Source organism: Schistocerca americana, chromosome 6, assembly GCF_021461395.2.
Source record: "Schistocerca americana isolate TAMUIC-IGC-003095 chromosome 6, iqSchAmer2.1, whole genome shotgun sequence".
NCBI classification, from domain to species: domain Eukaryota; kingdom Metazoa; phylum Arthropoda; class Insecta; order Orthoptera; family Acrididae; genus Schistocerca; species Schistocerca americana.
In genome coordinates, this window is record NC_060124.1 from 259,330,186 (window position 1) to 259,344,445 (window position 14,260).

Below are 14,260 nucleotides of genomic sequence, written 5' to 3' on the forward strand. Positions count from 1 at the left end.
GCCCGCCAGCAGCGCCCTCGCTGGTGGAACTGCAGAACTCAGCTGTCTTCGGCGTTGTCAATTGCTGCGGCCATCGGAGTACTCTGACGTCTTCGTCTGGAGCAGATCTTAGAGATGACGGGGTTCCACGCATTATCTGGCTGGTATCCATTGTCACGGTTCATAAGATTGTCTGTCATGCGAATTTCCACTGATTCTTTTATGACAGAGTCCCAAAAGGATGTAGCTGTGGCCAAAATTGTTGTCTTGTCATACTCCATTGAGTGTCTAGCGGAAATGCAATGTTCAGCAATTGCAGACTTGCTAGGTTGCAAAAGGCGAGTACAGCGTTGATGTTCAGTGCAACGTTCATCCACTGTTCGCAATGTTTGTCCCATATATGACATGCCACACTGACAAGATATTTTATAAATTCCCGCCTTCCGCAGTACCAGATAGTCTTTCACTGACCCCAGCAGGTCGGAAATCTTCGATGGTAGACGGAAAATCACTTTCACTTCGAAACTGTGGAGGATTCTTGCAATTTTGAAGGAAATGTTGCCAACTAAGGGAAGAAAAACTAAAGACTTAGTAGGCGTGCTCTCTTCTTTCTCCACTCCTTGATTCTTGGCTTAATTGCAAGTGCCTTGCTAATTTGCCGGGTAGAATATCCATTCTCTTTGAAAACCCTCTTCAGGTGGCAAGCTCTTCAGGCAATCTATCTGCATCTGACATGTATGATTTTGACGCATGCACGGAATACTCGCTGCACGCTATATATTGCGGAACGGAGGGCGTCTTCGTCAGTCTTCGATGGCTCACCTGAGGATGGCTGGCAGATGTCCAGTCGAAATATCGTGGATGGAAGCTAACGACGACCGGCTGCAAGCCCGAAATATTTTTGAATATTTAGTTCGCCGGGAAAATTTTAAATTTCACATGTAATACCCCTTTTTTTATAAAATTTGTTTTCCACTGAATGCATCAATATTTGTGTGAATATAAATGTAAACGATTTAGAATGTAAACGCTAAGGTAATAAAATTAGACGCTGGCTTCAAATCTTTTATAAAACAGCTTGGTGAAGCCTGGCAGTTCGCACTTTTCTTTCTGCTTTCAGCTATCGCAGTGTAAGCATAGTGGGCTGTATCCACGAATTATTTCATAATACCCGAGGTTATTTTGAGTTTCTTAAGTGTTACTTCCTTATTAATACAGTAGATTACATGTTTATTTCACTGTTTATTGTATTATGCGTTCTATTTTTCAGCATTTCTAACAGGGAAGACGCAACACTTCGTTGTGGCACCACCCTGCCATTGATGTGTTTTCGTTACTTATCTGCAACGTTATTATTTGTTTTTGTTCTTTAAAATTTTTTTTTACTTATTGTGTGTGTGTGTGTGTGTGTGTGTGTGTGTGTGTGTGTGCAGAACCTCCAGCCATTCACAGTAAAAGTACGAATTTCTTAAATCAATCTTAGAGCATAGAGCGATTACCAAATCGCAATAAGCAGATTACATATTCTAGAACTCAGTCGGTCCACAGTCTTCGTTGCGCCGCTCCCAGCACGAATCTTGGTTTACGATCTTCACTCTGGCAACAATATTTTGAAATATTTGAGTTGGTGGGGGTGGAAGCCAACCCAAGAACTCACTGTGTCATCTTTACGGTGAGTAGCAATCTATCCTTTTCATAATTAGTACAATAAGATTATTACACTCCCCATCTTCACAGATTTTTCAAAAGCCATATCACAGTAAACAATCTTGTCCAGCTTATTGTGCTTCCTTCTTTACCAAGTAATTTCCTATTTTATTCTTAACTAATCATTTCACGCTACAATTTACCCAATCCACTGGTAGCTGATGCACTGGGAATTCACGGCGAAGGGTAGTTTTCCGCCAAAGCGAGGTGTAGGTTACACAGACTAAATCAGCACCATGACAGTAACATAAACCGTGACACTTACGGTCATAATGTTGCGTCGTCACTCACCGTGATTCTGCCATACACGTTGGAAGATTCGCTTAGCGGCAATTAGGCCCTCTTGTAAGGCTACAAATCCATCCAAAGAATGAAGGAGTCCTGGTTTCAGGTTGTCGTTTAAATAGGTCAGGTTCCGGCTTGCTAAAACATCTTGCGACGTCTCCTGGCAATAAATTGCAGGCTGTCAGATTCATTGTAGTAAAAAGTGAAGTCGTATGGCAAGACTGGCTGGGAGACCCCAGGAGGGGAGGGGTGGTGGAGGCAGCGGCCTAATTCAAAAGGTTTTTCCTGGCGCCTTTTCTTGACGAAATGGGAGATTTGCGTGGTGAGTGTATCTAGTACGTGTAGATGACTGTAATGAGCGTGTGTGTAATGTGATGTCATGTCTGCGTTGTATGATTATTAGAGGAGGGAGAGGATGAAATTCGATGCTGAGACATAGCCTATTTCTCTCGACTAGCATGAAGGGAACCGCCAAGCTTAACGTCCACAACTGATGGGCAAACCACCATCAAAAGTTTCACATGTCCTCGCTCCATGAGACTTGGCGGAGAGGTTTGGAACTCAATCCAGGTCATCGGCGCAGAGCCTGTTGGTCAGGAACCTTACGCCACCACCCCTTTGCCGGAAATGCAAAGGGAAAATTTCCAGTAGCAACAGCGAGGTAACCCATCTCTAACAACCCTACCACAACAAAGGTTAAAATTTTAGTAACGATTGTGGTGTTGCTCACGCTGCTAAATACTGCATTATCGGGCAACAACAGTCATATTATGTGGCAGGTGTCATTAGAGCACAGTTAATAGCCATTTCATGTAATAATGAAAAAACTAGGCACTCATCTTTTTGTCTTTCCCACGCTGGTCTCGTCGTAAAATCATGGCTCAATCGTTGAAAATCTAGGTGGTTATGTTTCCAAGCTCGGATGCAAAGAGGCCTAGGTTTTATCCTGCTATATTCAAAATTTATGTCGATGCGCTTCACAAACCATCCTTGAAGATTACACTTTTGCTGGACAATGGTGATGTAAAAAAATAATCAGCACTCCGAAATTAAGTTACACTTTCTTTTAATTGCTTTTATTGCAATGTCGCGTAAACATAAAACATCACTTCACAATACAAAACATACTTGAAAACATCTCTCTCACAGTCACTCTTAAAGTGCACATTTTATAAGCTGACTACGTTAAGCATCTTTCCTACATAACGTCCAAAACTTGACTTTCTCAACGTCCGACTCTCTAACAACTCAACAACTAACTAAATAATAATCGCTTACGCGCCCAAATATCAGAGTACAAGTACGTCAAAGATCGTAGTGACAAAAGAAGGAATACACATAAGAATAATATCATTGCAATATAAACATGTCGATGTATCAAAAGTGAAATCAAATCTGAATGTTGTCTCAGAAATATGTTAAGTAATTAACAGAAATACAGTAGAATATTACTGGTATCGAGAGGTTCAGGTGAGGTACCATAAAGGTTACGTAATTCAAATACCATTACACATCCAAGTACTGGCCACAGCCAGCGTTGCTCAGCTTTGGTGATCTACTGAGAACCGATGTATTCCCCGAGACAAGGCTGTTGGCGGCGTTCCAGTGTTAGTAGCCAGGAGAAGGAGCGTCGTACCATCTGCATCATACGTTGTACCATTGGCTAATATTAAATTATTCCAACCTCATCATTTCTTTGGGCCTGTCCCGCCCGTAGCAGTTTATTGCCACTGCCTCTAGAATAAACACAGAGTGAACCAAAATGTTCAAACGTGTGTGAATTTCTAAGGGACCAAACTGCTTAGGTCGTCGGTCCCTAGACTTACACACTACTTAAACTAACTTACGCTAAGAACAACACACACACCCATGCCCGAGGGAGGACTCGAACCTCCGGCGGGAGGGGCCGCGCAGTCCAAGTCATGACGCCTCAAACCGCGTGGCCACTATGCGCGGCCAGAGGAAGCCCATTGCATACCCATTCACTCCTGCTGCTTCCTCTGTAACAACGTTTCAAAGGATTGTGCATCGTACTGCACAATTGTAGTTGGATATATCGTAATTCACTCTCTCTCTCTCTCTCTCTCTCTCTCTGTCACTCTCTCTCTCCCTCTCTCTCTCTCTCTTTCCCTCTGTCTCTCTCCCTCTTTCTCTCTCCCCCCCCCCCCCCTTCTCTGTTTTAAGCATAGCCAATTCTTTAACATCAGCACAAAGTTACCCTTTTCTGTGCAGATTAACAACAACTCATGCATTTTCACATAGTTTCCCATTTCATTGGAAAGCTCCCGTAATACATAACCACACTTGCCTCTGAAGACCGATCCAACACAATAAGTTCACCTTTATCAGTAGTAGTCTAGACCATTTACATGTGATAAGGTGATGACAAACTCCGGTCCATTGGTTCAACCATGAGCTGCAATTTTGCCATCAATTCTTGCTCCACCTTCTGTTGTCCTGCTAAGATCTGTCATGGATGTAGAAATGTAAGACTTAAGTGCCTATTATAAGGGTCGCAGCAACGTCGCTACATTCATCCTCTCATCCAGTGAGCTCAGTCGAGCCTGTACTTTATTCAAATTCCTATTAATTGTTCCCACAGTCATCTTCATTTATACCGTTAATTCTGCAGACAATTCCCATATCATCCTTGTTTAGCCAACACATCTCGCTCAAAATTTGGCAACTTGTTTATGCCATTCCATAGTTGCTTTGTTACATTTCGCTACTGCCTGCAGTTGTGTCAGAATACTACTTAACTACTGGATTTCGGCCCGCATCTCGTGGTCGTGCGGTAGCGTTCTCGCTTCCCACGCCCGGGTTCCCGGGTTCGATTCCCGGCGGGGTCAGGGATTTTCTCTGCCTCGTGATGGCTGGGTGTTGTGTGCTGTCCTTAGGTTAGTTAGGTTTAAGTAGTTCTAAGTTCTAGGGGACTGATGACCATAGATGTTAAGTCCCATAGTGCTCAGAGCCATTTGAACCATTTACTGGATTTCGTCATTACCTGCTGTAGCCAACATCTTTAGTTTCTTCCTGCCTGTATCTAACCATTCCCTTTCCTCGCATGTGACGCTATATCTATCACATTATGTAACTAGTCCCTTAACAGCTCATACGAAACCCGCAACTCCTCCTACTCAGCCTTTCTCTCCTGTAATACTCCTCCTCTCTCAGCTTCGAGATCCAGTCTACCGAAGATTTCTTCCAATCTTCTTATTTCGTTCCTTACTTCCCATCATTTACAAGTTACCCTTACCGCCAAGTGGTGACTGTACGATGTAACTTCTCACTATTCTGAAACCAGCACTCCAAGTCATTTTTTCTATAGTGTGTTCATTACTTCTCCACACAAGAGGTGCAACATCATCAGTATTATTATACGCATTTTGGAAGTCCTCAGTAGCAACGCCACCTGGGGAAAGGAATTCGCATCATGCGCTTACAGCATTAACATCATATCACAATAGCAAACTTCCGTTCACGTACAATCTAAACACCTACCACAAAAGCTTAATGAAACACAATACAGCTACATAACTTAACAAAAAGTAATGTAGATGCACTACAGTAAGATAGTAACACTATTATTATATATTTTACTCACAAAACTACTTCATATATCCTGCTCTGCTCATATCTGTTGGTGTGACATGAGTGCATAAGGCACTCCATGTACATCCTGCTCATCTCAAGACCTATGCCCTTCCTATCAACTATGTCTGATTGCCTCCTTCCTCTCCCTCCACCTCTCTTACATTACCATCCATAACACTAATTCGCGCACCTTCTACCTCTTTGCGAATGTGCCCCAGGCATATGTCCTCTCCCCTCTCCTCTACCACCTGTACACAGCAATAAGCCTCAATCCCCCCCCCCCCCCCAGTCCACCTCCAGCAGCAGCATGCCTATGACACCACCTTCCTTGCTCTTGCTCCTACCCTTCGAAACTCCCAACGCCTTCTCCAGAATCACTTTGACCTTTTTTCCACATGGTGTAACCAGTGGCTCTTCAAAATCAATCCATCCAAGACCCAGGCAATCATCGTAGGTCATACCAGTCGCTCCTTCTGGTTCCTTGATTTTTCCCATACCATATGTACCCGTCCAGCCCGCCTCTCCCCCACCCTCACCTACCTTGGACTCACCATTGACCGTCATCTCACCTGGATCCCTCATCTCCGCTCTATCCAATCGAAAGCCCACAGCCACCTCCATCTCCTTAAACTCCCCTCTGGCTCGGCTTGGGGGTTGAACCCCTCTACCATCCTCCACACCTACAAATCCTTAATCTGTCTCATCCTCTGTTGTGCCAGTCCCGCCTGGATATCCACCGCCCCCCCCCCCCCCCCAAATTATGTAAGTCCCTCCAGATCCTCGAGTGCCATGTGCTCCGCCTCGCCTTCCATATACGCCTCCCATCCCCCACACAGATCCTCTATGACCTGATTCCTTTCCCTCATCTGCTCCTTTCCCTCAGACATATCTGAGTCCTCTACACCTCCCCTGCCTTGATGCCCCCCATCCCCTGGTTGCTCCTCTCCTCTCCAACCTCTGCCTGCTGCCGCACCTTCACTGTTGTGTGCCTCCTACCCTCCACCACTACACCCTTCATCTCCTTTCTCAAGGTGGCTTCCATCAACTCTCCCTCCTGGATGATACCCTGTCTCCCTCCATTTATCCCTCCTATCAACTCTGATCCTCACCTCACCCTTCCTCCCTCAGTCCTTTTCCTGGGCTCCCTCACCCCCCCCCCCTTCTATCCTGTTTCTTTTTTCGCTGCCTACCCTCTCTTTGACTCCTCCTTTTGCTTTTCCCTCCACTGCCTTCCGCACTCCTTCTCCTGTCCACCCTGCTCTCCCTTTTTCTGTGTTCTCTCCCTCCTCAGCTGCCCCTTTTTGCTTTTCATCTCCTCCCCCTTTCCCCCCCTCACTCAACCGGATCCTCCTCCCCCACCCCACCTGCATTTTGTCTACTTTATTGTGCAGTGTTTCAGTGGCGTGTCAGTGTTGTATGACCCGTTTTCTTTTTTTTCTTACGTGTTGTGAACAGACACGAGCCCACAAATATGCCAGGCGGCGTCCAACTGTCGCAGTGGTCGTAACGTTCTGGCTGATGGGTGTACATCACCGCTCGTTCTGGCCGCTGCGTCCGGAATGGGTAAATGTATGTGTGTGCTTTCTTTTCCTTCTAAAGAAGGCTTTGGCCGAAAACTCAGTGTGTAACAGTCTTTTCGTTGTGCTTGTCTGTAACTTGTAATACCCCTTATTCAAAAATATTTCGGGCTTGCAGCCGGTCGTCGTTAGCTTTCATCCACGATATTTCGACTGGGCAACTGCCAGCCATCCTCAGGTGAGCCATCGAAGACTGATGAAGACCCCCTCCGTTCTGCAATATATAGCGTGCAGCGAGTATACCGCGCAAGCGTCAAAATCATATTGACAGACGAACCACACCGCCCGCCAGCAGCGCTCTCGCTGGTGGAACTGCAGAACTCAGCTGTCTTCGGCGTTGTCAATTGCTGCGGCCATCGGGGTACTCTGACGTCTTCGTCTGGAGCAGATCTTAGAGATGACGGGGTTCCACGCATTATCTGGCTGGTAGCCATTGTCACGGTTCATAAGATTGTCTGTCATGCGAATTTCCACTGATTCTTTTATGACTGAGTCCCAAAAGGATGTAGATGTGGCCAAAATTGTTGTCTTGTCATACTCCATTGAGTGTCCAGTGGAAATGCAATGTTCAGCAATTGCAGACTTGCTAGGTTGCAAAAGGCGAGTACAGCGTTGATGTTCAGTGCAACGTTCTTTCACTGTTCGCAATGTTTGTCCTACATATGACATGCCACACTGACAAGATATTTTATAAATTCCCGCCTTCCGCAATACCAGATAGTCTTTCACTGACCCCAGCAGGTCGGAAATCTTCGATGGTGGACGGAAAATCACTTTCACTTCGAAACTGTGGAGGATTCTTGCAATTTTGAAGGAAATGTTGCCAACTAAGGGAAGAAAAGCTAAAGACTTAGTAGGCGTGCTCTCTTCTTTCTCCACTCCTTGATTCTTTGGCTTAATTGCAAGTGCCTTGCTAATTTGCCGGGTAGAATATCCATTCTCTTTGAAAACCCTCTTCAGGTGGCAAGCTCTTCAGGCAATCTATCTGCATCTGACATGTATGATTTTGACGCATGCACGGAATACTCGCTGCACGCTATATATTGCGGAACGGAGGGCGTCTTCGTCAGTCTTCGATGGCTCACCTGAGGATGGCTGGCAGATGTCCAGTCGAAATATCGTGGATGGAAGCTAACGACGACCGGCTGCAAGCCCGAAATATTTTTGAATATTTAGTTCGCCGGGAAAATTTTAAATTTCACATGTAATACCCCTTTTTTTATAAAATTTGTTTTCCACTGAATGCATCAATATTTGTGTGAATATAAATGTAAACGATTTAGAATGTAAACGCTAAGGTAATAAAATAAGGCGCTGGCTTCAAATCTTTTATAAAACAGCTTGGTGAAGCCTGGCAGTTCGCACTTTTCTTTCTGCTTTCAGCTATCGCAGTGTAAGCATAGTGGGCTGTATCCACGAATTATTTCATAATACCCGAGGTTATTTTGAGTTTCTTAAGTGTTACTTCCTTATTAATACAGTAGATTACATGTTTATTTCACTGTTTATTGTATTATGCGTTCTATTTTTCAGCATTTCTAACAGGGAAGACGCAACACTTCGTTGTGGCACCACCCTGCCATTGATGTGTTTTCGTTACTTATCTGCAACGTTATTATTTGTTTTTGTTCTTTAAAATTTTTTTTTTACTTATTGTGTGTGTGTGTGTGTGTGTGTGTGTGTGTGTGTGTGTGTGTGTGTGCAGAACCTCCAGCCATTCACAGTAAAAGTACGAATTTCTTAAATCAATCTTAGAGCATAGAGCGATTACCAAATCGCAATAAGCAGATTACATATTCTAGAACTCAGTCGGTCCACAGTCTTCGTTGCGCCGCTCCCAGCACGAATCTTGGTTTACGATCTTCACTCTGGCAACAATATTTTGAAATATTTGAGTTGGTAGGGGTGGAAGCTAACCCAAGAACTGACTGTGTCATCTTTACGGTGAGTAGCAATCTATCCTTTTCATAATTAGTACAATAAGATTATTACACTCCCCATCTTCACAGATTTTTCAACAACCATATCACAGTAAACAATCTTGTCCAGCTTACTATGCTTCCTTCTTTACCAAGTAATTTCCTATTTTATTCTTAACTAATCATTTCACGCTACAATTTACCCAATCCACTGGTAGCTGATGCACTGGGAATTCACGGCGAAGGGTAGTTTTCCGCCAAAGCGAGGTGTAGGTTACACAGACTAAATCAGCACCATGACAGTAACATAAACCGTGACACTTACGGTCATAATGTTGCGTCGTCACTCGCCGTGGTTCTGCCATACACGTTGGAAGATTCGCTTAGCGGTAATTCGACCCTCTTGTAAGGCTACAAATCCATCCAAAGAATGAAGGAGTCCTGGTTTCAGGTTGTCGTTTAAATAGGTCAGGTTCCGGCTTGCTAAAACATCTTGCGACGTCTCCTGGCAATAAATTGCAGGCTGTCAGATTCATTGTAGTAAAAAGTGAAGTCGTATGGCAAGACTGGCTGGGAGACCCCAGGAGGGGAGGGGTGGTGGAGGCAGCGGCCTAATTCAAAAGGTTTTTCCTGGCGCCTTTTCTTGACGAAATGGGAGATTTGCGTGGTGAGTGTATCTAGTACGTGTAGATGACTGTAATGAGCGTGTGTGTAATGTGATGTCATGTCTGCGTTGTATGATTATTAGAGGAGGGAGAGAAGGAAATTCGATGCTGAGACATAGCCTATTTCTTTCGACTGGCATGAAGGGAACCGCCGAGCTTAACGTCCACAACTGATGGGCAAACCACCATCAAAAGTTTCACATGTCCTCGCTCCATGAGACTTAGCGGAGAGGTTTGGAATTCAATCCAGGTCATCGGCGCAGAGCCTGTTGGTCAGGAAACTTACGCCACCACCCCTTTGCCGGAAATGCAAAGGGAAAATTTCCAGTAGCAACAGCGAGGTAACCCATCTCTAACAACCCTACCACAACAAAGGTTAAAATTTTAGTAACGATTGTGGTGTTGCTCACGCTGCTAAATACTGCATTATCGGGCAACAACAGTCATATTATGTGGCAGGTGTCATTAGAGCACAGTTAATAGCCATTTCATGTAATAATGAAAAAACTAGGCACTCATCTTTTTGTCTTTCCCACGCTGGTCTCGTCGTAAAATCATGGCTCAATCGTTGAAAATCTAGGTGGTTATGTTTCCAAGCTCGGATGCAAAGAGGCCTAGGTTTTATCCTGCTATATTCAAAATTTATGTCGATGCGCTTCACAAACCATCCTTGAAGATTACACTTTTGCTGGACAATGGTGATGTAAAAAAATAATCAGCACTCCGAAATTAAGTTACACTTTCTTTTAATTGCTTTTATTGCAATGTCGCGTAAACATAAAACATCACTTCACAATACAAAACATACTTGAAAACATCTCTCTCACAGTCACTCTTAAAGTGCACATTTTATAAGCTGACTACGTTAAGCATCTTTCCTACATAACGTCCAAAACTTGACTTTCTCAACGTCCGACTCTCTAACAACTCAACAACTAACTAAATAATAATCGCTTACGCGCCCAAATATCAGAGTACAAGTACGTCAAAGATCGTAGTGACAAAAGAAGGAATACACATAAGAATAATATCATTGCAATATAAACATGTCGATGTATCAAAAGTGAAATCAAATCTGAATGTTGTCTCAGAAATATGTTAAGTAATTAACAGAAATACAGTAGAATATTACTGGTATCGAGAGGTTCAGGTGAGGTACCATAAAGGTTACGTAATTCAAATACCATTACACATCCAAGTACTGGCCACAGCCAGCGTTGCTCAGCTTTGGTGATCTACTGAGAACCGATGTATTCCCCGAGACAAGGCTGTTGGCGGCGTTCCAGTGTTAGTAGCCAGGAGAAGGAGCGTCGTACCATCTGCATCATACGTTGTACCATTGGCTAATATTAAATTATTCCAACCTCATCATTTCTTTGGGCCTGTCCCGCCCGTAGCAGTTTATTGCCACTGCCTCTAGAATAAACACAGAGTGAACCAAAATGTTCAAACGTGTGTGAATTTCTAAGGGACCAAACTGCTTAGGTCATCGGTCCCTAGACTTACACACTACTTAAACTTACTTACGCTAAGAACAACACACACACCCATGCCCGAGGGAGGACTCGAACCTCCGGCGGGAGGGGCCGCGCAGTCCAAGTCATGACGCCTCCAACCGCGTGGCCACTCCGCGCGGCCAGAGGAAACCCAGTGCATACCCATTCACTCCTGCTGCTTCCTCTGTAACAACGTTTCAAAGGATTGTGCATCGTACTGCACAATTGTAGTTGGATATATCGTAATTCACTCTCTCTCTCTCTCTCTCTCTCTCTCTGTCACTCTCTCTCTCCCTCTCTCTCTCTCTCTTTCCCTCTGTCTCTCTCCCTCTTTCTCTCTCCCCCCCCCCCCCTTCTCTGTTTTAAGCATAGCCAATTCTTTAACATCAGCACAAAGTTACCCTTTTCTGTGCAGATTAACAACAACTCATGCATTTTCACATAGTTTCCCATTTCATTGGAAAGCTCCCGTAATACATAACCACACGTGCCTCTGAAGACCGATCCAACACAATAAGTTCACCTTTATCAGTAATAGTCTAGACCATTTACATATGATAAGGTGATGACAAACTCCGGTCCATTGGTTCAACCATGAGCTGCAATTTTGCCATCAATTCTTGCTGCACCTTCTGTTGTCCTGCTGAGATCTGTCATGGTTGTAGAAATGTAAGACTTAAGTGCCTATTACAAGGGTCGCAGCAACGTTGTTACATTCATCCTCTCATCCAGTGAGCTCAGTTGAGCCTGTACTTTATTCAAATTCCTATTAATTGAGCCGGCCGAAGTGGCCGTGCGGTTAAAGGCGCTGCAGTCTGGATCCGCAAGACCGCTACGGTCGCAGGTTCGAATCCTGCCTCGGGCATGGATGTTTGTGATGTCCTTAGGTTAGTAAGGTTTAACTAGTTCTAAGTTCTAGGGGACTAATGACCTCAGCAGTTGAGTCCCATAGTGCTCAGAGCCATTTGAACCATTTGAACCTATTAATTGTTCCCACAGTCATCTTCATTTATACCGTTAATTCTGCAGACAATTACCATATCATCCTTGTTTAGCCAACACATCTAGCTCAAAATTTGGCAACTTGTTTATGCCATTCCATAGTTGCTTTGTTACATTTTGCTACTGCCTGCAGTTGTATCAGAATACTACTTAACTACTGGATTTCGTCATTACCTGCTGTAGCCAGGGGGAGAGAAATCAAAATTCAATAATGGAAAAAAAACCTGCTCATCATCTTCTACTATCCTTTTCCCCTTCTTAGCCTTAACGCCCTTTACAGGTACCGACAATGACACTTCTGCCAAAGCATGCACAGTTCCTTGTGCCCTACATAAATAATAGAAGTTCCTGTTGGTAACTGCAACTTCGATTTCATGGGTGGTGTCATTTCTATGACTTGACAAGAAAATTGTTACCTTAAAAGGGCGTTTTTTTGATTAACCCTTTCGTGTGTATGGATTTTCCAGCATGACCCATTGGCTAATAATATACTCAGTTAATTCACCGACACATTGCCAAATTGCTCTTGATATTCGACCGCTTTTGTGTTTGCTTTTTCACCCAATTACAAACATCAAGTAACATCTTCTTCAACAACTCCCCATTTTTCCAAATTTTAGGCTTACTAACTTCAAAAGATGATGGCATCTTTGTACTGTATACCACCTCATATTGTGAAAGCCCAATGCTGCTATATACTTAAGAATTATACATGGTTATGATGTAAGGTAGGTAAATATCCCAATCATTTGGTCGGCCAGAGTGGCCATGCGGTTCTAGGCGCTACAGTCTGGAAGTGAGCGACAGCTATGGTCACAGGTTCGAATCCTGCCTCGGACATGGATGTGTGTGATGTCCTTAGGTTAGTTAGGTTTAATTAGTTCTAAGTTCTAGGCGACTGATGACATCAGAAGTTAAGTCGCATTTGAACCAATCAGTTTGATGACTGTTCACATAAAAACTTTACACCGTGCTGGTGTCCTGATCCATAACTGCTGGATTGGGAACACCAGTCTTTAATAACCAGTTTTTTTTATCATGGACGACCCTCCATATTTCCATTTTGAATTGGCATTGTAACCACCATGACATAAGATGATTAACAAGCAGCAACAAACGACTGGTGTTAGGTTGAATGAACCAAAACTGTCTATTCCCTCCATAGGAAGGGGAACGATAAGCTAGCTTCTCTATTAGCAGATAATGTAAGGGGGGCCACAGACACACAAGGGATAATTCCTGTGGCTAATGGGACCAGGCAGGCAGGTATTTTAGGTTGAAGTCAAGGTCCAGACAGACAATAATAGAGAAATATAGAATAAAAATAGCTTCATGTAAAGTAAATAGGGATAAAGCTAAGGATAGTGTCAATTTACTTCGTCAAAATATCAGGGGAATAAAAAATAAAGTAGATGAGCTGTTAGTGCGTTTAGATGATCTCAAAAATAAGAATGAGATTGATATACTTTGTTTGTCTGAACACCATGTAACTGTGGGGATGGAAAGTGTCAGTTTAATTGAGTATAAAGGAGGAGTTTCCATTTACATAAAACAAGGACTAAACAACAGACTAAAAGTAGGGTAAATTAGAATTGCAATGATGTTTGTGGGAGGATTCTAGTGAGATCGCTTACGAGATATCAAATTTTGAAAAGTTCCCCCACCAACCCATTTTCATGCCATTCAACCTCCTTAGTTGCTAGGTACGATGTAGCTATGCCTGCTGACAGTGTGTTTTTGTGTTTCTTGAGTGCACTGCGATGTGCTAGTCAGTTATTGTGTAACAGTTCAAGCAGTAGGTCGTGAGTGTACCAAGGGGTTTACCAATGCAGAAAACGTCGATATGTGCGCAGTGTATGGAGAGTACGAAGAATGCAGTTCATTCTTGTACGGTGTATGTGGCAAGATATCTCTATAGATATCAACCATCTCAGCAATTATTCGGGATTAGCCGAGCGGTCTATTGCGCTGCAGTCATGGACTGTGCGGCTGGTCCCGGCGGAGGTTCGAGTCCTCTCATTGGGCATGGGTGTGTG